The sequence below is a fragment of the Symphalangus syndactylus genome, chromosome 2 (genome assembly GCF_028878055.3).
Source record: "Symphalangus syndactylus isolate Jambi chromosome 2, NHGRI_mSymSyn1-v2.1_pri, whole genome shotgun sequence".
NCBI lineage: Eukaryota > Metazoa > Chordata > Mammalia > Primates > Hylobatidae > Symphalangus > Symphalangus syndactylus.
This window is the reverse complement of record NC_072424.2, coordinates 18,116,110-18,143,961: the sequence shown is the minus strand read 5'-3', so window position 1 is coordinate 18,143,961 and position 27,852 is coordinate 18,116,110. Positions and strand designations below refer to the sequence as shown.

Sequence of the window (27,852 nt, the reverse complement as noted above, 5' to 3'; positions counted from 1 at the left end):
CTTTGAGAGGTCAAGGTGGGCAGATCACCTGAGGTCAGGGGTTTGAGGCCAGCCTGGCCAACATAGTAAAACCCTGTCTCTACTAAAAATACAAAACTTAGCCAGGCATGGTGGCATGCACCTGTAATCCCAGCTACTAGGGAGACTGAGGCAGGAGAATTCCTTGAACCCAGGAGGTGAAGGTTGCAGTGAGCTGAGATCATGCCACTGCACTCCAGCCTGGGTGACAGAGCAAGACTCCATCTCAAAAAAAAAAAAAAAAAAAAAAAGATGCTGACAAGGTTGTGGAGAAAAGGGAACACTTACACACTGTTGATGGGAGTGTAAATTAATTCAACCATTGTGGAAAGCAGTGTGGTGATTTTTTCAAAGAACTTAAAACAGAATTACCATTCAACCCAGCAATCTTATTACTGCGTATATACCCAAAGGAATAGAAATCATTCTATCATAAAGTCACATGTATGGCTGTGTTCATTGCAGCACTATTCACGAAAACAAAGATAAGGAATCAAGCTAAATGTGCATCAGTGGTAGACTGGATAAAGGAAATGCACATATATACCATGGAATACTATGCAGCCATAAAAAAGAATGATATCACATCCTTTGCAGCAACATGGATAGAATTGGAGGCCATTATTCTAAGCAAACTAATGCGGGAACAGAAAACCAAATATTGCATGTTCTTATTTATAAGTAGAGAACACATGGAGAACACATGGACACAAAAGAAACAACAGACAACAGGACCTACTTGAGAGTGGAGGATGTGGGGAGGGAGAGAATTGAAAAACGGCCTGTTGGGTACTATGCTTATTACCTGGGTGTCAAGCTAATCTGTAAACCAAACCCATGAAACACAATTTACCTATATAACAAACCTGCATGTGTACCCCTGAACCTAGAAGTTAAAAAGTAAAAGTATTTAATTACAAAAAAAAAAAAGAAAACAAAACAGAAATTTGTATTATCGCCGTCCTGGAAGCTGGAAGTGCAAGATGAAAGTGCCAGCATGGCCGCATTCTGGTGTGGGCCTTCTTCCTGGCTTATGTCATCCCACTGTGTCCTCATATGGCCTTTGTTGGGTGCCCCTGCATGAGAGGTGGGCTCACAAGCTCTGTTATCTCTACATATAAGGTCAGTAATCCCATTATGAGGGTTCTGACGTCCTCTGAGCCTACTACCTCTTAAAGGCCCACCTCCAAATGCCATCCCATCAGGGGTTAGGGTTTTAACATCTAAGCTTGGGGGCACACAAACATTTAGTCCATATCACAGTCCAAAGGAGGCACTGTGGAATAGCTGACATCTCAGCTCCCAGAATTAGAGAGTTTTTTTGGCTGGGCCCAGCCATTTGTCTTTCAGAGGAATATGAACACTCGGAACTGACCAGGTCAATTTCAGTGGGCCTTTGAAGACTTGCAGAGCAGGAGTCAGATCTGGCCCAGCAGCAATGAAAATGATGAATATCAGGACCTTGTATGTATTGAGTGCTTCATGTGCTGTACACTGTACATGAGTTATCATTAAATCTTCACGACTGTCCCATGAGAGGGCATTGGCATCTTCATACAACAGATGGAAGACGGGTGCTCAGGGAGACACTGCAGGCTGCCTGGCTGCTGAGCAGTGGCTGTCTCGCTTGGAGGCTGAGATCGGTTTCAGGTGAGTTTACCGAGATGCTCGGCATCTGGAAAAGTGAACCAAGAGTAGGAGGGCCCCACCCCCATACCTGGAGCCAATTCATCCGTCCCTGAGGGACTGAACTCTAGGTTCAGGACCCCCTACTGGGACCGACGCCATCCCCACCTCCTGTCCCCACTACCAACCAGCTGTCATGGTGTCTGTCCAGGTGAACTCTTGGCTGAGGTAAAGGTGTTCACTTGGGTGGGCTTAGCCCATGCTGCCCACAAAGTGAAGCTCATCTAGGCACGTTCTGTTTCCCAGACTCCACAGCTGTAGGGGTCCCATGCTCAGCATAGCCCAGGTCAGTGTTGCTCCTGCATAGAGAGTGATCCACAAAGCACCTTAAAGCTCCTGAATGAGAACAACAACAAATCACAGTCCTTGCTTAAGGATGTTGTTATAAATGGGGTCCCTGTGGTGCCTCTGTGGAAAAGGCCAGTTGGCAACTCATGTGTTACAAGAGCACATCTGCACAATACATATAAGGTCCTGATATGCAGGATGCTTCCTGCAAAATTAATGGACCTGGTTAACAGAGATCTCCATAAAATATAGATGGCCACAGTCCCCAGGGTGGAAATGGAAAGAGATCGCCCCTGCTACGGTATGTGATTTATTGAGGGCTATAAGTTCACAAGATGCTTTGCAGAATGTATAAAAAGAGGAGGTTCCTGGCTCCAGGGATTGCAAGCCGAAGACGGAAATCATTGGGTACTGAAGTTCAAACTCACTGCAACCTGCGATCGTTATCAAGAATAGACTTTAGGCAGACAGGCTAAAGACAGCTGTTTATTCTGAGGAAGTGTTTAAAGGAGATTAAGAATGATGATCTCTGAAGAAAGGCAGAATGTTAACTTAGAGCGAAAACAAAAACGTATGTACATCTCGAAGGCCTCAGAGACAAGGAGCTATATTAAATGTCAAATTAAAAGACAAGTCTTCAATGACAATAAATGCCTGCGTCTGTTAACATGCAGCAGGAGCCTGCCATGGGCTTGGTGAGATGTGGATTATTTCTGTTCTGATTAAATTACCTTGGTTATATCTTCTCTGGGAGCAAAAGCCTCCACATTTGAAAGAATTGTGGTTAAGCCTTCAGGTGAACTCTGTAGCCTGATATAAGCATTTTAGGCATAGGAAGGAGCAGCGTTTAAACACACATACCTGAGCTTTTGTACTTAGTCTGATGAATTATAAAATGTCCCTACTGTCCCCTCCTCAATTCCACACCATCTCCCTTCTAGAAGCTTTGAAAAATTAAACTTGCTCTTAAACATGCATCATCTGATGGATGTGACACACGTGTAAGTTATATTGTACAACCTCAAAGTAGGTTAGTTATACTATTATCTGTTTAAATCTATTATCTGTTTAAATCCAGGTTTCCTTTTTGAAAGCTGTAGTTTTTCCAGCTGATTCATATTCAAAATCACAGGTTGGGCTGACAAGCTATTACCTCACCCCAGACAAAATATCTAGTTGTATGTACAAAAAAGGAAAAAGAAAAGCTTCTTGTTTCTCAGTGCTCAGAAGAACACATTTTCTTTAAAGAAAATGCATGGGTTCTATGCGTTGCCCATCCTGCTGTGCTGAACTTTGTGTCTGCGAGAGTCAGTGGAATCAGGATCATTAATGTGTTTCAAATGCTCCACGGAAATGGCTCTAAAGGAAAAGGTGCTAGCAAGCAGTACCCACGCATGCCTCCCTACACGTGCACATCTTGGCGGGGCCTCCTTTGAACAGTTCTGCAGGTGGTTTGGACACTGCTCAAGAGTCCCCTTGGCTGGCAGGCAACAGACCACTAGTCAGAAATAATTGCTTCTCCTCCTTTTCTTCTCTTTTCTCCCCACCTCTTTCCCTCTTCTTTAGATATTACATTTGAGGGGTGAGTTGGCTGTGGCCTCAGGACCCAGTGGAGTGCAGCCATAGCTCCCTGAAGACCCTCTTCACTTGCTCTTCAGAGGGTGCTGGAGCACAGTTGCTGAGCACTTCCTGCTACTGGGCCTTTGGATCTGAGACCTGGGGCAGGCTTCCCTGGTAAAATGGGTTTGAGGACATAGAGGACCTTTGTTTCCTAAATATAAGTGGCTCAACACTCCCAGCAGTCCACGGGGACTTGTCACCAGAGAGCATGAAATAGCAAGAGAAAGCCCTGTTTGGTCCCCACACCCAGGGCCAACATGGCCCGGCCGCTGTGTGGACAGAGTAAACCAAAGCCGTTCATCTTAGAGAGGGGAGAGAAGAGACCTCTCACCCGCAGCTCTCACCAGTGAGCGTGGCACTGGCCTTGCCCTGGAGGCCAAATACTCCACCTAACAAAGGGTCCTCTCCACCGGGCAGGCTGCGTGGAGGGGGACAGAGAAGCCTTGAGATTCTTCCAGTAGAGTCCACTAAAAATCATCCTTGTATGTTATATCTTCTAGTACAACATCTGCTCTTTCTTGAGTGTCTCTTACTTCCACCACGCAGGAAGGCACCCAAGTGTGAATTCACACAATTCTAAAAATCAAAACAAAAAACCCCAAGACCACGCAAAATTAGGATACTGTATGTTTTAGATACTGTTAAGGCATATAATTATTGAAGTCAAGATGTTCCTAATATGGTAGCAGAGTTTATAGAATACTAGACGCTAGGTTCTATTTTCCCTTTATGGATGTGCTAAAAACAATCTCACTAGCTCTGTAGTGTGTTTTTGTGACATTCTTTGGGGTTGTTTTGTCAAGATTGTTTTCAGTGGTAAACAGCTTCATTTTCTAAAAGCTTCAACTCAAATTGGTTTTAAGATCAAAGTGAAGACCTTTTTTTTTTTTTTGAGTTTCCATCAGTTAAGTGTTTGTGAAATTTCAGGGATGAATTAATGGTTCACAATGGAGCATCTTTTTTTCTTCTTTCTTTCTTTCCACTTTTCCTATCCAGCTAGGCGGTGGCTGTGCCTGTCCCATGCTGGGACACCAGCCAGAGCCGGTCTTGCCAAGCCCACCAAAGGCTCCCCTGACTGCATGAGTTTCCTATCACTGCTGTAACAAGTGGCAACAGACGGAGTGGCTAAAAACGAAACACATTTAGTATCTTATGGCTCTTTAGACCGGAAGTCCCATACAGGTTGTGCTAGGCTAAAATAATTTGTTAGCAGGGCTGGTTTCTTTCCGGAAGCTCTAGGGGAGAACCTATTTCCTTGCCTTTTCCAGCTTCTAGAAGCCACCTCTCTCTCTCGAGGCCTACCTTCTTCCTGCTTCAAAGCCAGCAAGAGTGGGTAGGGTGCCTTTCACATTGATCTGTTTTCTGCCTCTTCTTCCATTTTTAAGGACTTGTGATTAGATTGAGCCCATCTGGGTAATTCTGGATGCTCATGCCTTCTCAAGGTCAGCTGATCCACAACCTTAGTTGCACCTGCAACCTTCATTCTCTTTTTGCCAGGTAAAATGACATATTGCAGGTTCTGAGATTAGGATGGGAACATCTTTTTTTTTTTTTTTTTTTTTTGTGGCGGGGAGGTTGTTATTTGCCTACCACAGTGACCTAGGCCTCTCTTTTGGCTCTGTGTCCTGCGTTCTCTCTGCTCAGTCTAACTGTACTGGGTGTCCACATTTTTCACTTTTTGAATGTATGTCAGCTTCTTTACCTGGCAGAATTCTCTTGGAGTTGCAGCAGGAGTGGCTGAAGCCTGGGGAAGCAGGGAAGCATGGTTAACCTGAAGAGGGCCCTGAGGTTGGAGGGGTGAGGTAGGACTGCAGAGAAACTGGGAATGGGAGTTCTGGGCCTTTATGGGAAAGATGGGAGAGCAGGACCTGCTAAAGGTGTGGGCCTCATTAGGTATCTCTTATAGGTGCGGCCCTCTCTCACTAGCTACCTGCTGCAGGTGTGGCCCTCTCTCATGAAATACCTGCTGCAGGTGTGACCTTTTCTCCCTGGGTAGCTGCTGCAGGTGTGACCCTCTCTCATGAAATACCTGCTGCAGGTGTGACCTTCTCTCACTGGGTACCTGCTGCAGGTGTGACCCTCTCTTGTGGGATACCTGCTGTAGGGGTGACCCTCTCTCACTGGGTACGTGCTGCACGTGTGGCCCTCTCTCACTGGGTACCTGCTGAAGGTGTGAGCCTCTCTTGTCTAGAAGGTAGCTCCAGGTGGTGGTAATAGGGTGTGGCAGTGTGGGATGCAGACCTGGGTCTGTGCGAACCACTTGGGTAATCTGCAATGCCAAGAGCTCGCTGCTGAACAGCGAGGACTTCCCTGTGCTGGCCCTGAGTCAGCAGTGCAGCCTAGCTGTCTGTTCCCAGAGATCCACACCATCATTCATGCAGATTGTGGAAAAGGCACAGCAAATATTCAGTTTATGAAGTGAAGGCTGACAGCAATTTAGCCCAAGAGAATAATTGACTCAACTCTGCATGACCGGGGCCTGGGTGTCCCCTTTCCCACATACAGGAAAATCTATTCTTGGCCGAAATTGCTGTTTGATTTTTCCTTCCATACTTTTATATTCCTGAAGGTGACAAATAGTTTTCTGACAAATACAAAATTTCTCTGAAATCCTGCTGCCTGCAGCCTGATTTTCTTCTTGTACATTGACGTGACTGCCCACAGCCTGGATTGATTGAGCTTGTTTACAGTGGGGTGAAGCCATTGATTTTAACTAAGTCCCCTTTCTAGAAATCAGCAGAATGCATCCATTTTGGCCTCCCATCCCATTCTCAGAACACTAATCAACTCGCTAAGTAATTTCTTCCAATTTATGAGCCCCAATTAGCCTCTCTCCAGAGACCCAGAGAATTGAGATGTACTGTTCATTTCCAAAAACTTTGAGTCATTAATTTTGAATCCTCATGTCCGAAGTTCAGGGAACTTATTCAATAAGACTTTAGATCATTTTCTAGTTGTTTCCTTTTGCATCACGTACTTCAGTACTTAACAGTTAGTGGGCAAAGTGCTTTGGGCTAGAATCTCTCTGTTGAAAGGGGTCCTGGAGATCACCTGGCATCTCTTGTCTCCACCATTGCTGGAATTCCCTTTCTGATGTTTTTTCTAAGTCAGCGGCCCTCAAACTTCAATGTGTACAAGAACCACATGGAGAGCTTGTTTAAACAGTGTTGTGGGCCCCTGATTCTGACTCAGTGGGTCAAGGCGGGGCTTGAGAATTTGCATTTCCCACGAGCTCCCAGCTGATGTTGCTGCTGGTCCAGGGAGCCCATGTCAGGTGATGCTGCTCTAGGCAGAATTTTTGGGGGCAGCTGTGCAAGGAGAAGTTTCAGTGGGCTATCGGGAAGGAGGGCCAGGTGAGGTAGTCTCACCAGGCATTTTAGTACCACAAATGTTTTGCCAAGATGACTACTTATGGGAGATTCTAGGTAGAGACACAAGGCATTGGTCCCCCAAGAGGGTGGGAAAGGAGAAACAGAGGCAAGCTAAAAACAAAAAACAACAAAAGAAATAGATAAGCTGCATGTGATTCTTAACTGTGCTAGTCCAGTTTTCTCTGTGATATGCAGAAAGAATTTCTGGGCAATATATCTGGTTACTTCTTAGTGTTTCTTATTTGAGGCCGGGTGCAGTGGCTCATGGTTGTAATCCCAGCACTTTGGGAGGCCGAGGTGGGTGGATCACCTGAGGTCAGAAGTTTGAGACCAGCCTGGACAACATGGTGAAACCTCGTCTCTGCTGAAAATACAAAAGTTAGCCAAGCGTGGTGGTTGGTGCCTGTAGTCCTAGCTACTCGGAGGCTGAGGCAGGAGAATTGCTTGAACCCGGGGGGCAGGGGTTGCAGTGATCCAAGATCACGCCACTGCATTCCAGCCTGGGCAACAGAACGAGTCTCTGTCTCAAAAAAAAAAAAAAAAAAGCTTCTTATTTGAGTAATAATGACCGCATAGACTATTTTTTTCCACCACTGCCAAAGCTTTCCTGTTAATCCAACTCATTTAAGTTCATGTGTGTTCCTTTTTTCTCTAGACGTTTTTAGCAAGCATACTTTAGGAAACTGAACTGAACTTGAAACGGAAACTACCCTTCCAAAATCATCTCCAAGGTAGGTAAAATTTTAATTGGCTTAATTTTCAGAAGTGCCTTAAAAATTATTGTTATGAATTGACGTCAGTGAGCAAGGAAAGCCCTCCAAGTTCGTGATCTCCCGCCTGCACTTTCCATTTCTTATCACATTTTGAAAGCTGACATTGTTTTGCCATGTCTCTAAGGGAACAGTGACTTTGATGCAATGAAAGTCTTTCTAAGGCTTAATATTAATGATAATCATCAACAAATATGTATGATATGCCCGTGCAAAGTGTCAAATGCTTTAAGTATTTAGAGGGGGTGCTTTCCTGATTTTTTAATACACTTAAAGTATGATTTATAAGTGGATTTGTGAGGATGCAAATTTTTTTTTTTTTTGAGGCAGAGTCTCGCTCTGTCACCCAGGCTGGAGTGCAGTGGCGCTATCTCGGCTCACTGCAAGCTCCACCTCCCGGGTTCAGGCCATTCTCCTGCCTCAGCCTCCCGAGTAGCTGGGACTACAGGCACCCACCACCGTGCCTGGCTAATTTTTTTTTGTGTTTTTAGTAGAGACGGGGTTTCACCGTATTAGCCAGGATGGTCTCCATCTGCTGACCTCCGTCCGCCCGCCTCAGCCTCCCAAAGTGCTGGGATTACAGACGTGAGCCACCGCGCCCAGCCAGATGCAAATATTTATAGAACATTTTATTTGCTTTATAAGGTAGTTCACTAAAGGTTTTCCGTAAGTAGAAAATCCACTCCTATGACTTAAGATCTGATTTATTTTTTAAAAATTGGACACTATTTTTGGGAACAAAATGATTATGAAAAATGAGGAATGGGCACAACGATGATCTGAGAGGTGAAGTAAACAGAAAATCATAATTATGAGTTTGCTGAGTGTCAAGTTTTCAAGCTTTTTAGTTGTGTTGGCCATGACTAAACACTATTCTTTCTTGCATAAGAGTTTGAAGGAAGAGGTAAAACCCGAAAAGTCCCAAAGATTCAATGGATAGACTAGGAAGGTGCTTGGAAAATTTGCAAATGATTTGGGGATGTGGTTAGGAATGAGTATAGAAAACCAGGAGAAAGGAGAAGAGGGTGGAGAATTACATAGAAGACTACAACTTGATAAACTGCCACAAAAAGGTAATGGTCTACACTATAAATGATGCATTTGAAGCCAATTTTAGTTTTATTTCCATAGCTTCTCTTAAAAGTTGTAGTTTGTTACCTTTGAGCGTAATTCCAGATTTTTAAAACTATCTCTATAAGGCTTTATTTAAATTCCACGAGAGCCAGGCCAGGAAGAAGAATCAAGCAGGATTCTTTAGTTCTAGTAATGACTTCCTCAATTCCCCACTGATTCACTTAGAGCTTTCTTTATTATTCCATTTTATTTTATTTTATTCTTTTGAGCAGCCATATCTGGAACAGAAAGCTTTTTCTAGGCCCCAAATATTTAGTGGCTGTGATATAATTCCTATTAAATGTGAAATGCTCACTGAACCCTGTCTTCTCAGCTTTCAGAGTAAATTATGACTGCCCACATGTTCTGGGACCAAGTGTTTTTTGACTCGCAGCAGGATGATAGAGAAGTTGTTATCCATGTTTGATTTATTTCACAGCCCAGCAAGGCCACAGGTGCCTCACCTTAGTATTGCTAATTCCAATCACGCTGCAAAGCTGTGGACTGGATGTCAGTCTTGCTTATTAAAGAGAGCCAGAGCATTCCTAATGCAAGCTGAGGGGAGCAGCTTTAGAGAATCTTAGGACACAGGGAAAGTCGGCTCTGATGCTCTCATATTTACCTTTATTTCCTGAGGTTTTGTCTTAAATACATTTCCCCTCTCACCTTACTTCTCCCTCCACTAGGGAGTGCCTACTGTGCTTTGAGGTTTTCATTTCAAAGAGTGCTTTCTCTGAGATGTCAGCAATCCACCCCAGCGTAATTACGCTGTCCCCTGGGTCATCCTACAATTTTCACACATCTTTCTGGTGTGTGGTAGCAGTGGCCTCATTGTTTTTTGTTGTTTGCATTTCTGTATTTCCAATTCCTAGCACAGTGCCTGTCAGGTGGTGTCTATTCAATGAAATGTTGAGTGTGCCTCTTCATCCATGTTTCACATACACAACAGAGATCTCCACATGCCCTTTGACCTGACCTAGGTCAATGTGTACATTGGCATAAGCACACAAGTTTCAACTTTTCATCCAGATGCATTGGTGCTCTATAGGCAGAGCCCAAATCACTTATACAAGGACAGAATGGTCTGGAGTTAGACCTGGATTCAAGTCCCACCTCTTTCTTTTGCCATTTAACCTTGGACAGGCACTCTTCTATCTAAGGCTGTTTCCTCTTCTGGGACAGAAACAGCACCTGTCATGAGCTTGATATGAGGATTAGCACCTGTCATGAGCTTGATGAAATAATGCATGTAATATGCATGATCTCATGACCAGGATTTTATAGTCTTGATCTTAACATGGGAGTCATGCAACCTGGACCTGAATGCTTTCCCCTCTTAAAATGTGCCTCCAGAACACACACAAATGACTATTTTTGTAATGTGTATTTCAAGCTGTTTGCTCTTCTACCCAGATTATCTTCAACTAATCTGCTTTTAGCTTAGTCCTAAAAATGGTTGTCAAATATCATGTTTCCTCTCATTTTTATTCAGTCCATGAAGTTTGCACTAGTCTTAAGAACACTTGACCAGCAATGCCTCTCTCTGCACAATGAATCTGTCTCCCTAATGTATGAAGGGTCCTATCATTCATGGCTTGGGGGCTCCTGGCTTCCATTGAATATAATGCTCATTTCCCAGGGCAGGGTCAGGGGCTTACTCTAAGTGTGGCCCATCTTCTTTTGGTCTGTTGTGATTTGAGCCATCTGGTGACCTTAAAGAAAAATGGCAGAGTAACAATGGATCTAGGTGACCCATCACTGACACTGAACAAAAACACCACAGAATAAAAGCCAGAACACAGCAGTGGCAGCATTGTCAGCATCAAGAGTGTGTCTTCCTGAGCGAGGGATTAGGAAGGTTCCTCTTTACAGGGAAAAGTCTAGAGTCATAACATGCCAGATTGTTGAAACCAGAAAAGAAATCTGTTGATCTCAGAAGTCCTTCCCCCAACTTTTCAGATAATAAAATTGAGAACGAGAGAGGAATGGAAGTAGCTTTCCGAAGACCACCCAGTGAATTAGCGGGAGAAACAGGAAAATGGAATCTAGAGCTCGTGACTCCCCTTGTCGTTGTTTTTCCCCAGAATTTATGGTTCTTTGGCTTAAATCAAAATTATTTTGAGATCCCCTGTTGTATTAGTCTTTTCTTGTACTGCTATAAAGAAATACTTGCGACTGGGCAATTTATAAAGAAAAGAGGTTTGCTCACAGTTTTGCAGGCTGTACAGGAGGCATGATTCTGCTATCTGCTAAGCTTCTAAGGAGGCCTCAGGAAACTTACAATCATGGTAGAAAGCAAAGGGGGTATAAACACCTCACGTGGCTGGAGCAGGAGGAAGAGGGGGGAGATGCTACATGCTTTTAAACAACCAAATCTCACGATAACACACTCACTATCATGAGAACAGCACCGAGAGGATGGTGCTAAACCATTGGTGAGAACTCTGCCCCCATGATCCAATCACCTCCCTCCGGGCCCCACCTCCAACACTGGGAATTACAATTAAACATGAAATTTCGTGGGGACACAGATCAAACCATATAACCTATAGACCTGGATGTCTATGAACACCACAAGTGAAGGGAAATCAAATTTAGACGTTTCTCTTCCTTCTCTAAACTCTGGTTCACTACTTGATCTTTCTTTCTCTTAGACACTTGGTCTGCCTGTGCTCTGGTTTCTAGTGAAGGGAAATGCCATGACTCCTTTCAATATGCCTTGTCTCCCCTAAGAACCTCAATGTCCTTGGTAGAGCTTTAGTCTCTTTTATGCCCCACAGACACTTACCATCAATGTTCCTAAATATTAGCTCAAGGAGCAAGTAAAAAAATGTGTGAATGAACATTGCTCTGACCTTGTTTTGAAAACAGCCCATCTGATTTATGTTAGTATTGCTCTCATATCCTATATGACCTGAATAGAAATTATTTTATGCCTAATGCCTTTTTAAAACTGGTATTAAAATCTCATACTTTTCTGGGAATTTGAAACAAGTAATGGTGGCCTAAATTAAATATAAGTGCTATGTAAATTTAGATTTTTTTATGATTACAAATAATTCTTTTTTTATTTTTTTTTTTGAGACGGAGTCTCCCTCTGTCACCCAGGCTGGAGTGCAGTGGCGCGATCTCGGATCTCGGTTCACTGCAAGCTCCGCCTCCCGGGTTCACGCCATTCTCCTGCCTCAGCCTCTCTGAGTAGCTGGGGCTACAGGCGCCCACCACGACGCCCAGCTAATTTTTTGTATTTTTGGTAGAGACGGGGTTTCACCGTGGTCTCGATCTCCTGACCTCATGATCCGCCCGCCTCGGCCTCCCAAAGTGCTGGGATTACAAGCTTGAGCCACCGTGCCCGGCCGATTACAAATAATTCTTAACACATTCCTTTTTCTTTGAAACCAAATTTATAAAGAGATTCTATGCCTTTTATTTTTGAATGATTAAAACCTTTATCAACATTTGGATCTTGTTTGAAGTTAGGAATATTACAGCTTAGCAGTTAGAGAAAGGACTCTGAAATCAGACTTACTGTCTTCAGATGCCTTTGCAGGCTCTTACTCTCTGTGCAATCTTGGGAAGCTATTTAATCCCTTCCCAAGCTTTAATATCTTCATCTGTAAAATGAAATAATAGGAGGTATTTCATAGGGTGATTGTGATAATTGAATTATGGATGCAAAGTAGCTGGCTAATATCTGTCACATAGTAAATATGCAATAAATATTAGCTATGATGATTATCATAATGATAAAACATATTAATATGTGTGTAGGAAAATAAAGTGCCATTGAATAGGAAACTTATTCCTGAGAAGTTGTTCCCAGAGATTTCTGGCAATCTAATAAATGATTTCCATCCTCGTGTTGGCTTTATATCCCATCAGCTGAGGTGGAAATGTTTCTTAGAATTCCTTGCCATGTCTGGTTCTGGGTTAGAGTGGGTCACGAGAGGAGTTTGCATATAATTTAGAAGCTGAGATAAAGCGGTGGCCATTGTGCACTGCAGGTCAGTGTAGAGGGCATCCGATGGCCTCTCACCTTGTTACTGGCTCACTTTATTGGCACAGGGCAGCAGATGAGCCCACACCTCCTGTAGCTCCCACCAGACCTCCTCCACCAACTTCTCCAGTTCCTGGGGCGGGCACGTGTGCAACTCCATGGCAAGGGATGCCGTCTCCTTCTGCTAGTGACTGTGTCATCAGGTTACTGTGGTGAGTGGCAGACATAAATTCCAGTTCGTGTTGTGGGTTCCAGTTTGTCCCTGTGTGATCTAGAGAGTGTGTGCAGTTTGTCTTGTCGTTGATCTCTTCCTGTCTTCATGTCCAGCTTTTCTTCCTGACTTCATTCCTGCCACCCCACAGTGATGTCAAACTTATCACGAGATGCAAAGTCAACAGCCTTTGTAGACTTTTTCACCTGCTCCCAGTTTTGTAGGTGACCAAGTAGTTTCTGCTATAGAATAGTTTAGTGAAAATCAGGAACATAATGGTTTGGTTGGTTAGTTGTAAGTGAATTGGGGTGAATTGGGTGAAACGGAGTGTCTGCAGGTTCTTCCAGACAACATAAAATGCTTAATGACAGGTCACCAAAGGACCATGTGACCTGAGCAACCTATTACAAATTGGGTATTGTCTGACCCACTAAGCCATAAGTGGTAAAGGAAGATAGTTGTACCAGCTTGACTATGTGGCCAGCTGCAGAGACTACAATAGTTATGAGTGTTTCTTCCTTATTTTGATAGGCCTATATTTGTGCATGTATTAACTGTTTTCTTCCCTCCTTCCTCATTCCCTTACCATCTTACCTAAGATGTATTAATAGTGGTTAACTTTTTTTTTTTTTTGAGACAGGCTTTCACCCTGTCACCCAAGCTGGCAGGCTGGAGTTCAATGGCACAATCATGACTCACTGCAGCCTTGACCTCCAAGCTCAAGCTCAGGTGATCCTCCTACTTCTGCCTCCTGGGTAGCTGGGGCTACAGATATGTGCCATCAAGACCAGCTAATTTTTGGGTGTTTTTTTTTTTGTAGAGATGGGGTTTTGCCATGTTGCCCAGGCTGGTGTTGAACTCCTAGGCTCAAGCAATCCACCCACCTCAGCCTCCCAAAGTGCTGGGATTATAGACATGAACTACTGCACCTGGGCTAATAGCAGTTAATCTTATATCTCAGTCTTTAAGTTTTAGATATTCACAAGGGGAGTTTGACTCAGCTAGACGAGGAATGAATATGACCTAAAGATGGATAAAGGGTCTCTGTATCTTTCCGAAAGTGTGTTTTCAGGTATACATGTGAGGTGGAAGGATGATTTTGCTGTCTTTTTCATTTGGAAGTTAAGTACAGCTAACAGAGGTGTGTTTAGATGCCAAGTTGACAAGGGGTGGACTGTGGTAGCTTTATTATCTGTCAGTTTTTCGAAACTAAAACTTTCAAGAAACAAGATAAAATTATTCAGCATTAAGCTGCTGCAGGTGACTTTGCAATTTAAATGAACAAATAAAAGGAAACTTTGAGAAGAACATCACTAGTATTTTGCTGAGTCTACCATCTATTCCATCTATTAGAAAAAGGAAAACTCTTAATTCTGATTAAATGAAACCTGGTCAGTTAAGTTTTGGCAAAGGAAATTGGTTTTAGTAGGTTGTGGATTGAATGGAGAATTGTTTCAGAAATCTTGGAAAACCAGTGAAGCCAACCTGATTCCTTCTGGTTAGAAGGGTGAACTGAAAACAGTTTAATATCCAGCTATTGGAAGCAAAGTCAGGGCTGTGGCTGAAACTCAAGTCTAGCAATGACCATGGAACAGAATGGAAAAGGTGCAAAGGAAACTCCTTTCCTCCTTGGCTGGTTGGGCTTTCCTGGGTCCTGTAGGGAGGGGGTTCCAGGAGCCCTCCTGATCCTTCACTTTGAGGATGGAAAGTCAAAAGAAGGTGAAAGTATTCACTAGACATTTTTCCTCTCTACAGCATCTTCTATAGAGACAGCTTTGTGAAGTTTCCTTCTGGTAAGCCTCAGGGAAACTTGATCATAAATGCAACAATTCATGTGCAAAACAACTTGCTCTGGGGCATTTCTCCTGCTTTCTCCAGCTGTTGCTCATCTTGAAGGGCCTGTTTAGCAGGTACCATCTGCTGGCTCCCAATGCCTTTTTGTCATCTGTGCCCTAAGACTTTCACAATCTCAAAGCCAACCAGAAGTAGGTGTCAATTCTTTGTACTGAGGCCAGGAGACAGCTGGACTCCAGTAGTTCCCAATGATCAAAGCATTTCAATGTATTTTGATTCATAAAAGATCTCATGTTGTTACTTTTCATCAAGCTGAATAGACCCAGATGATGAACATAGCATAGGTGTAATTGTTTTCTATAATCTAAATTTGAAATGATCAAATGGTGAGCCCAGAGATACAATGGGGTAAGCTTAGTCTAACTGACATTCTTACCAACAAGTAATGTCTGGAAACCAACCAACTGAATATACAAACTGACCAGAAACTCCCCCACTGCCTTCTGTTTCATTCATTTAACAAACTTAAATAGTACTTCTCATGTATAGCTACCGTTCTGCTTAACAAATACTCTTCCTTTTAATCCTCACAACAGCTCTATGGATTAAATAGTAACATGATTGCATTTTACAGATGAGAAAACTGAAATCCAGAGAGGTTAATAAACTTGCCCACAGTCATACAGCTAGTAAATGGTAAATCTGAATTTAAACCTAGGCTGTCTGATTCCAGAATTCATGTTTTATGGATGAGGGAAATCTTAACAGAAGATCATATCAAGAAAACAGAAAAATACTTCAAAAATAAGCTACTGCTTTGGGAGGAGTTCACTTCCATCCATTTCCTTTACCAGTTATGGTATCATCATCTATGGTATTGATTATTAAATACTATTATTATGTTAGCCAGTATTGATTGGACCTCTACTATATTTCAAGAATTAGGCTGTTTTTCCATGCACTTGCTCACGTGACCACACTACAACAGCCAAGGTGCTTATCATCTTTATCCCTCTTTCACAGATTGTAAAACTAAGCCTCAGAGAAAGATGATAATTTGCCCAAAGCTACACAGACTTCCCAAGAAGTATGAAGGGTCATGGTTGTAGCCCTTGCCATACACATAAACTCTGCATGAAATTGAAGAAAAATTGCAGTCCTAAACTTTCATGCATATCTGAGACAAATGTTAGAAAGAGAAGGGCTATTGGTCCCTGCAAGAAGCACCAATTAGAATGGTGGCCTCATGAGGGGAGCAAGCTCCATTCCACTGAGCAGCAGGCACTGGACATTTACAGGGTCCGGGGTCTCCAATAGAGCATGGGTCTAAGGCGTGGGGAGCCACCACCTCTGCACATCACCACCTACATTCTTGGCCGAAGTGGTTGGCAGTGGCATCATCATTTATTTATTCATTAGTCCATTCATTGATTCATTTGAGATTTATGGAGCACCTGTCATAGAGCACCAGGCAAGGTATCAGGCATTGTCGGTACCTGCCTGTACATCTCTTTTGAGGATTGAATTAGATAATGCAGGTGTATTAGTCCATTACTGCATTGCTATAAAGAAATACCTGAGGCCGGGCGCGGTGGCTCACGCTTGTAATCCCAGCACTTTGGGAGGCCGAGGCAGGTGGATCACGAGGTCAGGAGATCGAGACCACGGTGAAACCCCGTCTCTACTAAAAATACAAAAAATTAGCCGGGCGTGGTGGCGGGCGCCTGTAGTCCCAGCTACTCGGAGAGGCTGAGGCAGGAGAATGGCGTGAATCCGGGAGGTGGAGCTTGCAGTGAGCCGAGATCACGCCACTGCACTCCAGCCTGGGCCACAGAGTGAGACTCCGTCTCAAAAAAAAAAAAAAAAAAAAAAAAGAAATACCTGAGATTGGGTAATTTGTAAAGAAAAGAGGTTTAATTGATTCACAGTTCTGCAGATTGTACAGAACGCATAGCAGCATCTGCTCAGCTTCTGGGAAGCCTCAGGAAACTTACAATCATGGGGAAGGTGAAGCGAGAGCAGGCATGTCTCATGACAAAAGCAGAAGCAAGAGAGAGTAAGGGGGAAGGTACTACACACTTTTAAATGACCGGATCTCTCAACAACTCACTCACTATCGCGAGGACACTACCAAAGGGGAAGGTGCTAGACCGTTCATGAGAACTCTGTCCCCGTGGTCCAGTCACCTCCCAACATGCCCCACCTCCCACACTGGGAATTACATTTCAATATGAGAGTTGGGCAGGGGCACACATCCAAGCTATATCAGCAGTTAAAAGGCTTTATGTAGCACTTGGCCCATAAGTGCTCAGAATATTTACCCATTAGAAGTGCCTGGAGGGAGTTTCCAAATTACACATGTTCTAGGTCCAAACAGTATTAAACACCAACTGGAACTTCAAGACCCAGTCACAGCAATTCCTCCAGAGGCAGGTACTATGATCATCTCCCTTTCACAGGTAATTAAACAGAGGCAGAAAGAGGACAAGTAACTTTCCCAGTGTTACACAGCTTAAGGAAGGACACACTCCCATAGCTGATTGATGCAGGCAGAGATACCCTTCTCAGCCTGGCCAATCCTGCAACTCCTGGGAAATGTGAAATTACATGGAGATTCACAAATAGATGAGGGTGATGAAGCTGAGTTACCCTGAAACTCTTAGAGAGAACTTAGTAGAAGGTTCCTGAACCTTGGCTGTTGCCTTTCCTGAAGTTGCCTCAGGTTCTGTCCTTCCCAAGCCCTGGCTGCTCAGTCCCATCTTTGCATCCGTAATCTCCCTACTGTCCTTCTAGAAGCTCTGCCCCTTTTATTTCTCAAGTTAGCCATAATCAGATCCTTTATTTGCAACCACAATAATCTTGATAAGTATACCTCTATTGAATTAGAAATTTGGAGGGAAGTTTTATGTTTGGAAAAGGTGGCCGGAATGGCTCTGCACCATAGTTAAAAAACACTGCCCAAAATGATTGAGAAACTCTACCTCATGAATGTTTAAAGACTCTTAACTGAAATACAACATCTCTGTATAAATGGAGTCCAACTAATTATTTGTAATGAAAATATGTTAGCCTCACTTACAAATGTTCTGCATCTGTACTTTGGTTGCAAGCAATGGACATAATTTCATTTATGTGACTCTGTCCTTCTTAGAAGGAATGCTCTTTGAGTCAACAGAATTTAGCCTGGCGTTGGCCTGACCATCACAGATCATAGTCCAATCACCACAAAGCAAAGCAGGCCTTAATGACACTTATTTAGAAATAAGATTTATTGGCTTCAGTAGGAGCTGCTACAGCAAAATAATGCTTTGAGGTTAAAAATAAAACCTGGGGTTCCAGGAGATAACTTAGTAATGCACTACATAGAATATATGCAGATAATTAAATGTGTAGCTTAGTAATACATTGTGTAGGTAGATTTCTGTACCTTAATAAAATACAGCAGTGCTGGATTATATGGATGGTGTGTCAGAATCATTTATTCTTCAACATCCATTGCATTGCCCTTACTCCATCACATGCTTCCCAGCCTCCTGGCAGTTAGGTCATAAGTGGAAGTGATAGGTGTTTCTTCAGGGCTGGAGTGCTTAAAAGCTGGTAGGCAGTCCTCCATCTCTCCTATAACCTGCCTTAGCCACCTGGAAGCCATGTGCTGAGATGGCAATGTCATGTGATAGAATAGTCTGGATTGCTGAGCCACTACATAAATAAGAATCAGCAGTCCATGAAAGACTTTACAGAAGCAAATTGCAAATCTTTAGGTGTCAAGCCATTGAGAATTTGGAGAACATTGAACAGTTTATCATTTGGACCACTGCCTGTTATCCTGAATAATATGGTAGACAATCCCATTTTCTAGGTGTCAAAACCTTGGTACTATTGATATTTTAGGACAAATAATTCTTTGTTGAGGGGAGATATCTGTCCTGTGCTTTGTAGGATATAGCAACATCTCTGGCTTCTAACCACTAGATGCCAATAACGTACCCCCTCCCCAACCAGTTGTCATAACCAAAAATGTTTCCAGACACTGGCACATGTCTCTTGAGGAAAAATTACCCCTAATTAAGAATCACTGCTCTGGATAATGAGTGAGTTTTGTATTTATTGTATTGTTTCTACTATCTCCTTCACTGTACTGGATAAGATATTAATATTACTGAGGCAGGAGGATAGGGTCTGGAGGCAGGGAACATAAGGCTGATTCATGCTGACTTCCTAGAACTAAATCAAATGGAACCACTTCAGCTATGACAGGAAATATCCTCTCCATTTACATAAGGCATACACCAAGTAAATAACTTCGTAACTTCACTTCACCCCCTTCATTTACATAAGGCATACACCAAGTAACCAATGGAAACCTCTAGAGGGTATGTGAACCCCAGAAAATTCTGTAACAGGGCTCTTGAGCCTCCATGCTCGGGCCCACTCCCACCCTGTGGAGTGTACTTCATTTTCAATAAATCTCTGCTTTTGCAGCTTCACTCTTTTCTTGCTTTGTTTGTGCATTTTTTCCAATTCTTTGTTCAAGATGCCAAGAACCTGGACACCCTTCACCAGTAACATTATATCCTACTCCATGGGCATACCACAGAGAATACTAGATTCAGTCAAGAGACCTGGATGTAAAATTAAGAGCTTGGGCAAATCACAAGCCTGTTGCTGGGTCCTTTGGTTACATGTGTAAACCAACAACCAAAATTCTAAGTCCTACAACTGACTGAATGGACCCTCTTCTCAGTTAAGGGGATCCAACTAAACCTGAAAAACTAGTTCAAACCATGACAGGGATGGAGGGGGTCAGATATGCCTCATTATTCCTTCCCCTTGGAGTTCTGGCGAAAGATAGCAGGGCTCTGAGAGAAACCAAAGTATTTTACCCCAAAATATATTCCTTTGATATACTTTGAAACGGCCCTGCAAGGCTGTCTGTTGTGGGGGAAATTCTCTTTCTATAGAGAATCTTATGCCCTTTCCAGGTCTTTTTCTGATCCTGAAGAGTTTGGCTGAGAATCTAGCACCTTTTAAGAGTCTGAATAGGAAACATTTGTCATCTACTGCCTCTCAGTGTGGCCACCTAGGAGACTTCATCTACATAATAAGAACCTTGGTTTTCATAACCTCTTAGCTTAACCCAGACACTCCTTGCTATTGATTCTAAGTATTTACATAATAACTTTTTCAACCAATTGCCAATCAGAAAATCTTTGAATCTACCTATGACCTGTAGGCCCCCTGCTTCGAGTTGTCTGGCCTTTCCAGGCCAAACCAATGTATGCCTCACATGTATTGACTGATGTCTTACATCTCCCTAAAACGTATAAAACCAAGCTGTAACCCAACCACCTTGGGCACATATTCTCAGGATATCCTGAGGCTGTGTCATAGGTCATGGTCCATAACTTTGGCAAAATAAACTTCAAAATGGATTAAAACCTATCTCAGATACTTTTTGGTTTACACAAGCAACAGAAACTAATGGATTAACTAAAGCAGAAAATGATTTTTTAGGAGAGTAGGAATATTATAGAAAAATGGGGGATTTGAGCAACCAGGCAGGCTACTCCAGGGCTCTCAGCAGTACATACCGTGGGCTGTTTCTTTGTTCCAACTGCTTTCTGCCTCAGCATTCTCTGCTTGGTTCAAATTTCTGGGAGACAGAGTCTGATTGGTTTTTCTTCATCATGATCCTCTCTTTTAGCTTAGGGAGGCGGTGGTGGCAGGGGTGATGGTACAGGAGGCAGCAGCAGCAGCAGCAGCAGCTGAGTCTTATGATTAACAGCCTTATTAAAATCAAATGAATGTGGGGGGAGAACTTTCCTAAGGGAAAAGGAGATATCAGTATTAGGAGAGGGGAAGGGAGGCTGGGCAAGCGGAAAGACCAGATGTCTATTACGGGGCCTTAGTTCCCATAACTTTAAGGTGGGGATCATGATATCTGCCCTGCTTTATTCACTGTATTTTGAGAATCAAAAGAGTTGAATGTAAAAGCCATAAATATAAAAAAGAAACCTTGAGATGTCAAATGAGTTTGATTCCGGGACTTGTGGTATGCAAGGCTGCTGCCATGCAATGATAAGGCAGGCTTCTGGGACATGTGAGAACTTTCATTCCAGTAGGTGGTTAGCCAGGAGCTGACGATTTTGGATGGAGTTTTATGGGACTTTTGGCTCTTTGAGACATCTCTAGAAGTAGTAAAGAGCATGATAAACTTGTATCTGTCCTTTCCCTTCTCAGGGCCCCAACATCAGATGAGAGGTTGTAGGTTGTAGGGAGGTCAGGCCATGCAAAGCAATTCTGTTGCCTCTTCTGTTTAGAAAATCACTATTTTACCCTATTCTGCCTCCTTCCCTCCTACGGAGTAGAGTATATAAATGTTGTTATAGCAAAATAAGAGATTCTTAAGAAACATGTAATCCAGTCCTTTTTCCTTTTTTAAACAGGAAAAAAAAGTGCCAATAGAGGGAAGCTAATTTAAACCCAACCCCAAATCCTGAAAGCTATTGGAACTAGATGAATTCACAAGAACCTGAATTCAGGGATCAGGTTGTGGGATTGGAAGGTCCTAGCCTCTGCAGAGTCTGATTTTCAGATCAACGCAGAGCAGAGATTGTTTACGTGAAATCTATTTAACTCAAGACTTATAGTGAGTTCTATTATTTCTTGACAATGACATAATTAAATAAATCAAAGTTTCCGTCATTGTCTTCAAGGTAAGAGATGGATAAATCAAGCTAGCATCAGCTTTTCCCAAATCCTAAATGTATTTACCTTCGTTTGGAATGACCACTTTGATTCAATTGTGCTCTGTCACTCATCAGTAATTCCATCAGTGCAATTTCATGTACATAAATCTTGAGCTCTGGGGAGGATGTGCTTTGTAAATCCACTTAGCTGTAAAGACAGAACATCACAGTGAAAGTGCATTGAAGGAACAGTGGCAAACAACACACTATGGGTTTTTGATTAATTTAATGTGGAGGCAAGGAACAAATGTTAAAAGAAATTGTGTTCTAAATGCATTAGGGTCTGGGCCTCTCAGAGAACCAGGACTGGAAGATACACCCTCAAGCCTTCAATTCCTCAGACCCAGGCAGGAAGCTTGTTGAGAGAGAGAGAAAAAAATGTGTCTAGGGAAAGATGAGAGAGCTAATAGTGTTATTTCATAGTTCATATCATTTATTTTACACCTGGGTGACTGGACTCATCCAGTTGATCATTGAGTGAATGCCTATGGAGGGCCAACTGTGAGCTAGGTGCTGGGAAGCAAAAATAGGATATCTTCACTGAGGACTTTACAGCTTAGTCGTACAGATCAATACTCACCAAAAAACCACACAGTGAATGCAATACTGTCATTGCAACAAGAGTTGTGAAAAGATAAACACACAATGCTGTTGGAAATTATAATGGGGGAATTGACTCATTGAGGAGGTCAAGGGTGATTTCCGTAAGGAAGGCAGGATTGAACTGAAATTCAAAGGAAGAGTAGGAAGTAACTAGGAGAAGGGATTTGGAGGTGGGGGTGGAGAGGGAGGCTGTGTTTCTGGGTTTCAGAGGGCTGATGAGTGTGCTATGAGATGGAGCCCAGAGGCTGACAGGGTCAGGCCATGCAGAGCCCTGTAGGCCAAGCCTTTAATACCCTCCTATTAGAGGGTATTAAGCAGGAAGTGATGTGATGAGATTTTCACTTTTGAAAAGGTCACTTTGACCTAAGAGCCACAGCAATCACTTTGACATGGTAAGAGCCACACAAGAGGGGGTAGGAAGGGTCAGACTGAGTAGAGCATCAAGTGTCCTGGTAGACAAGAGGGAATCCAGGAACAAGGCCATCCCAACCTGGGTTGAGCAGCCAAACACTAGAAAGAGCAAGACAGGAAGTGAACCTACTTCTGAGGCAGTGGCTAGTCCAGCCGTGGACTTCCTATGTACAGCTGCACAGGAAGTAACCACAGATTAGACTAGGGGAATAGCTTCACCTGGTGGGTGGGAAAGAGGATTAAGAAAGCAGTGCTGGTTTTTAATTCTCCCTATTTCAATTCTTGTCTCAGAGAAGCCATAGCCTGCCCCTCCTATAGTTCTCTTCTGATGAACTCTGTTTCTATTGTAGATCTAACTGTCTTATTTTATCATAGAAAATGCCAAAAAATGTTAGCCATTATTACAGAGTGTTTCAGGAGTTCAGAAGAGGAATTGTCTCATCCCTATGGGGAGCAGATAACTCTTGTTGAGTGAAATTAAGGTGCGTTTTGAGCTGAGCATTGAGAGATGCTCCAATGGAGAAGTCAAGAAGAGCCCAGGAGACTACCAGGAGAAGGCAGGACATCCACAATTTAAAGAGGAAGCAGTCTGAGCAAACATTTAAAGGGAAATGATATTGTCTTTGAAATGGATGGTGGTCAGACATGGGATTGAGAGGCAGGAAGGTTTTACATAAGAACATAGACTGTGCGCCCAGACTGCCTCAGTGAAAATCTCAGCCCTGGCACTCCCTAGCTTTGTGACCTCAGGCAAATTCCTTTAGTGTTCTGTGGCTCAATTTCTTTACCTTCAAAATAGAAGTAAGATCAGATTATCTACTTTATAAGGTCGTGATGAACACTAAATTTAGCACATGGTAAGTACCATGAAAATTTGCAGTATTATTATAGCAGTTGGAGGCCATGTTATAAACACAAGTGGAGGCTGTATCCTGAGGAGGTCAAAAGCCAGGCTGCAGAGTTGGCAAATATTGGGGATTTTCCAGATAGCATTCTGTTTTTGATAACTAATTTCATTCAAGTCCGGTTAGAGATAATGCTCTTAATGACTTGAATCCTTTTAAATTTACTGAGACTTATTTTGTGACTGAGGATATTAGAAAATGCTCCATGTGTATTTGAAAAGAATGTGTATTCTATCATTGTTGGGTTGAGTGTTCTATAAATGTCAATAAGGTTAAGTTGGCTAATAATGTTGTTCAGATCTTCTATACCCTTATTGATTTTTTGTCTACTTGTTTAATCAGTTGTTGAGAGGGGTGTATTAAAATCTCCAACTATAATTGTGGACATGTGTAATTTCACCTTGCAGTTCTATTGGTTTTTGTTTCCTGTATTTTGGATCTCTGTTATTAGGGCATACATATTTAAGGTTGTTATATCTTCTTGTTGAATTGATACCTTTATCATTACAAAATGACTTTCTTTACCTCTGGTAATATTTTTCTGCTTTAACATCTATTTTGTTTTTGTTCTACCTGTTGCTTAGTAGTAATGCCACTCCAGCTTTTGTCTAGTGTCAGCATGATATATCTTTTTCCATCTTTTTACTTTTAACCTTTTGGTATCTGAATATTTAAAGCATGTTTCTTATACACAGCATATAGTTGGGTCTTACTTTTTAAAAGTCCAGTGTAATAACCTGTACCTTTTGATTTGAGCATTTAGGTTATTTACATTTAATGTGATTATTCATATGATTGCATTTAAATTTGTCATTTTGCAGTCCTTTTTCTATTTGCTCCAATTCTTCACTGTTCCTTTTATTCTTCTTTTCTTGCCTTCTTTTGGATTAATTGAATACCTTTTACTATTTTATTTTCTTTGTTCCTTATGATCTGTAATTCTTTATTTTGTTTTCTTGGTGTTTGCTTTAAGGTTTATGGTATACATTTTAACTTATCATAATGTATATTCAAGTAATATTATGTCACTTTACATATAGTGTAAAAGCTTGGCAGTAGTTCATTTCCACTTCTCCTTTTCTAATCTTCGTGTTACTGTCATATATTTTAGTTTCACATATGTTATAAACCCCATGGTACATTATTATTTTTGTTTTAACCATCACTAATCTTTTAAGAAATTTAAACAATAAGAAAAAAATCTCTCTATACCCAGGATGTTACTTTTTTGTTGCTCTTCATCCTTTTATATAGATTTATCTTTCCAACTGGTATAATTTTCTTTCTTCCTGAAGGACTTCCTATAACATTTCTTGTAGTGTGGCTTTGCTGATTATGAATTTTTTTCTACTTTTGTATGTCTTTAAAAAAGTATTTCACCTTTGCTTTTGAAAGATATTTTTTTGACACTTGACATTTTTTTTTAGTACCTTAAAGATGTTCCTCTACTGTCTATTTGGGTGAATGTTTCTTAACAAGAAATCTGTAATTTTTAGTTTTGATCCTCTCTATTTAAAACACCTTTCTTTTCCTTTGGCTGCTTTTAAAATTTTATCTTTCTCACTGGTTTTGAGCAATTGGATTATGATACACATTGGCGTAGTTTTCTTCATTTTCTTTGTGCTTGAAATTTGTTTAGATTTTTGGACCTGTGGGTTACAGTTTCCATTAAATTTGAAAAACGTTAGCCATTACTTCTTCAAATACTTTTTATGTTTCCCCTTCTCTCTCCTCTCTTTTGTGATCTCTAATAACACATTTGTTAGGCCATCTAAACTCTTCCCACGGTTCACTGATGCTCTGTTAATTTTCAAGATTCTGTTCTCTTTGTGTTTCATTTTGGATGTTTTCTACTATGATATTTTTGAGTTCATTAATATTTTTTGTTATACTTAATATGCTATTAATCCCTTCCATAAACTTTTTAATCTCTGACAATGTGATTTTCTTTAGAGATGGAGTCTTGCTGTGTTGCCTCAAACTTACGGGCTCAAGCAATCTTCCCACCTTGGCCTCCCGAGTACCTGAGATTATAGGCACGTGCCACCATACCTGGCTTCTATAAATTTTATTGAGCTTTGTACCGTGACAGAGTTATGTAACTTTGAAACAGTTTGATTCTTTTGGGTCTTACTCTTGAAATATTTTTAGGTGAGAGCAGAACCATGCTCAGTCTAGGGCTAATTATTTCGTACTACCTTAGTAAGTCTTTTTGTGTGCTTTACCAGTGTTCCATGATTCTTGGGGTTTTGTGGTCTGACTGGGAGGGACAGATATATGCTCAGTTCCATATAAACATTACTCACTGTTACTTCTAATCTTCTCAGGTGGTACTTCCCCTAGCCTCAGGAAGTTTTTGCAAACACATTTGCTGACCAGTATTCAGCTGCGTACATGAAGGGACCACTCTGAAAATATCTAGAGTTCTCTCTCTGTGGAGCTCTTTCCTCTCGGTACTCTTTCCAGTGAACTCTCTCTGCCTTGGTTTCTCTGGACTCCCAGCTCTGCCTCCTCAATTCAGGGAGTCTGCCGGGCTCTGTCTAGTATCTCCAACTGGTATTGTAGCCTGGAAACTCACTTAAGGCAGTAAACTGGACCAATTGCAGGACTCATCCTGTTTGTTTCTTGTCTCTCAGAGATCATTGTTCTTCACTGCCTGTGCTTTGAAAACCATTGTTTCCTACATTATATTCATATTTGGTTGACTTAGGTGGGAGGATAAACCCTCTTATTCCATATTGGCCAGAAGCATAAGTTTCAGACTGCAAAAGTTTAAATCCCATTGTTTAGGCAATGCAGAAACATTAAACCAGGGGAACAGTGATCAGTTCTGGCTGTCCAGAAGGCAACTCTGGTAGTGTTCAGCGGAGGAGAAAAGAGATTGGAGAGAGGAAGGCTCGTGCAAAGCCATAACATGAGGCAATGAGGGCCTGGAAAAGGCATGAATTTGAGTGTTGCAGGAAGTCAGGGACCCCAAACGGAGGGACTGGCTGAAGCCATGGCAGAAGAACGTGGATTGTGAAGATTTCATGGACGTTTGTTAGTTCCTCAAATTAATACTTTTATAATTTCTTATGCCTGCATAATTTCTTATGCAGTCTCTAAACATAAATTGTAAAGATTTCATGGACACTTATCACTTCCCCAGTCAATACCCTTGTGATTTCCTATGCCTGTCTTTACTTTAATCTCTTAATCCTGTCAGCTGAGGAGGATGTATATTGCCTCAGGACCCTGTAATAATTGCATTAACTGCACAAATTGTACAGCATGTGTGTTTGAGCAGTATGAAATGTGGGCACCTTGAAAAAAGAACAGGATAACAGCAATTGTTCAGGGAATAAGAGAGATAACCTTAAACTCTGACTGCCGGTGAGCCGGGCGGAACAGAGCCATATTTCTCTTCTTTCAAAAGCAAATGGGAGAAATATCGCTGAATTCTTTTTCTCAGCATGGAACATCCCTGGGAAAGAGAATATGTGCCTGGAGGTATAGGCTTATAAACAGCCCCCCCAGGTGCGCCTGTCTCTTATGGTCGAGGCTGCAGGGGTGAAATAGACCCCAGTCTCCCATAGTGCTCCCAGGCTTATTAGGAAGAGGAAATTCCCACCTAATAAATTTTGGTCAGACCGATTGATCTCAAAAACCCTGTCTCCTGATGTTATCAATGACAATGGTGCCCAAAACTTCATTAGCAATTTTAATTTCGCCTCTGTCCTGTGGTCCTGTGATCTCTCCCTGCCTCCATTTGCCTTGTGATATTCTATTACCTTGTAAAGTACTTGATGTCTGTGACCCACACCTATTCGCACACTCCCTCCTCTTTTGAAACTCCCTAATAAAAACTTGCTGGTTTTTGTGGCTTGTGGGGCATCATGGAACCTACCGACACGTGATGTCTCCCCCGGATGCCTGGCTTTAAAATTTCTCTCTTTTGTACTCTGGCCTTTTATTTCTCAAGCTGGCCGACGCTTAAGGAAAATAGAAAAGAACCTATGTGAATATCGGGGCAGGTTCCCTGATATTTGAGAAACTCTAAAATCTGGGTATAGAAAGTGTCCCGAAATAAAATGCAAAGGTCCAAGTTTGTGCAATAGAAACATGATGTAAAGTGCCAGTGGCCTTCCATATCCATGTGTTCTGAATCCATGGATTCAGTCAACCACAGATTGAGAATATGAAGATGGAAAAAGATGCTTGCATCAACACAGAACATATACAGACTTTTTTCTTGTCATTATTCCCTAAACAATAAAGTATAACAACTATATACATAGCATTTAGAATGTATTAGGTATTAAAAGTAACAGAGATGA

At 42.1% G+C, this 27,852-nt stretch overlaps 1 long non-coding RNA gene across 1 annotated transcript in view; it reads left to right on the top strand.

The window, feature by feature from the left end:
* Nucleotides 1-27,852, top strand: part of LOC129465280 (uncharacterized) — an 80,159-nt gene that overhangs the window by 21,521 nt on the left and 30,786 nt on the right. Inside the window, exon 2 of the long non-coding RNA XR_008651924.2 lies at nt 7,639-7,714. This is a non-coding gene — a long non-coding RNA (uncharacterized lncRNA). The remainder of the gene's footprint in view (nt 1-7,638; nt 7,715-27,852) is intronic.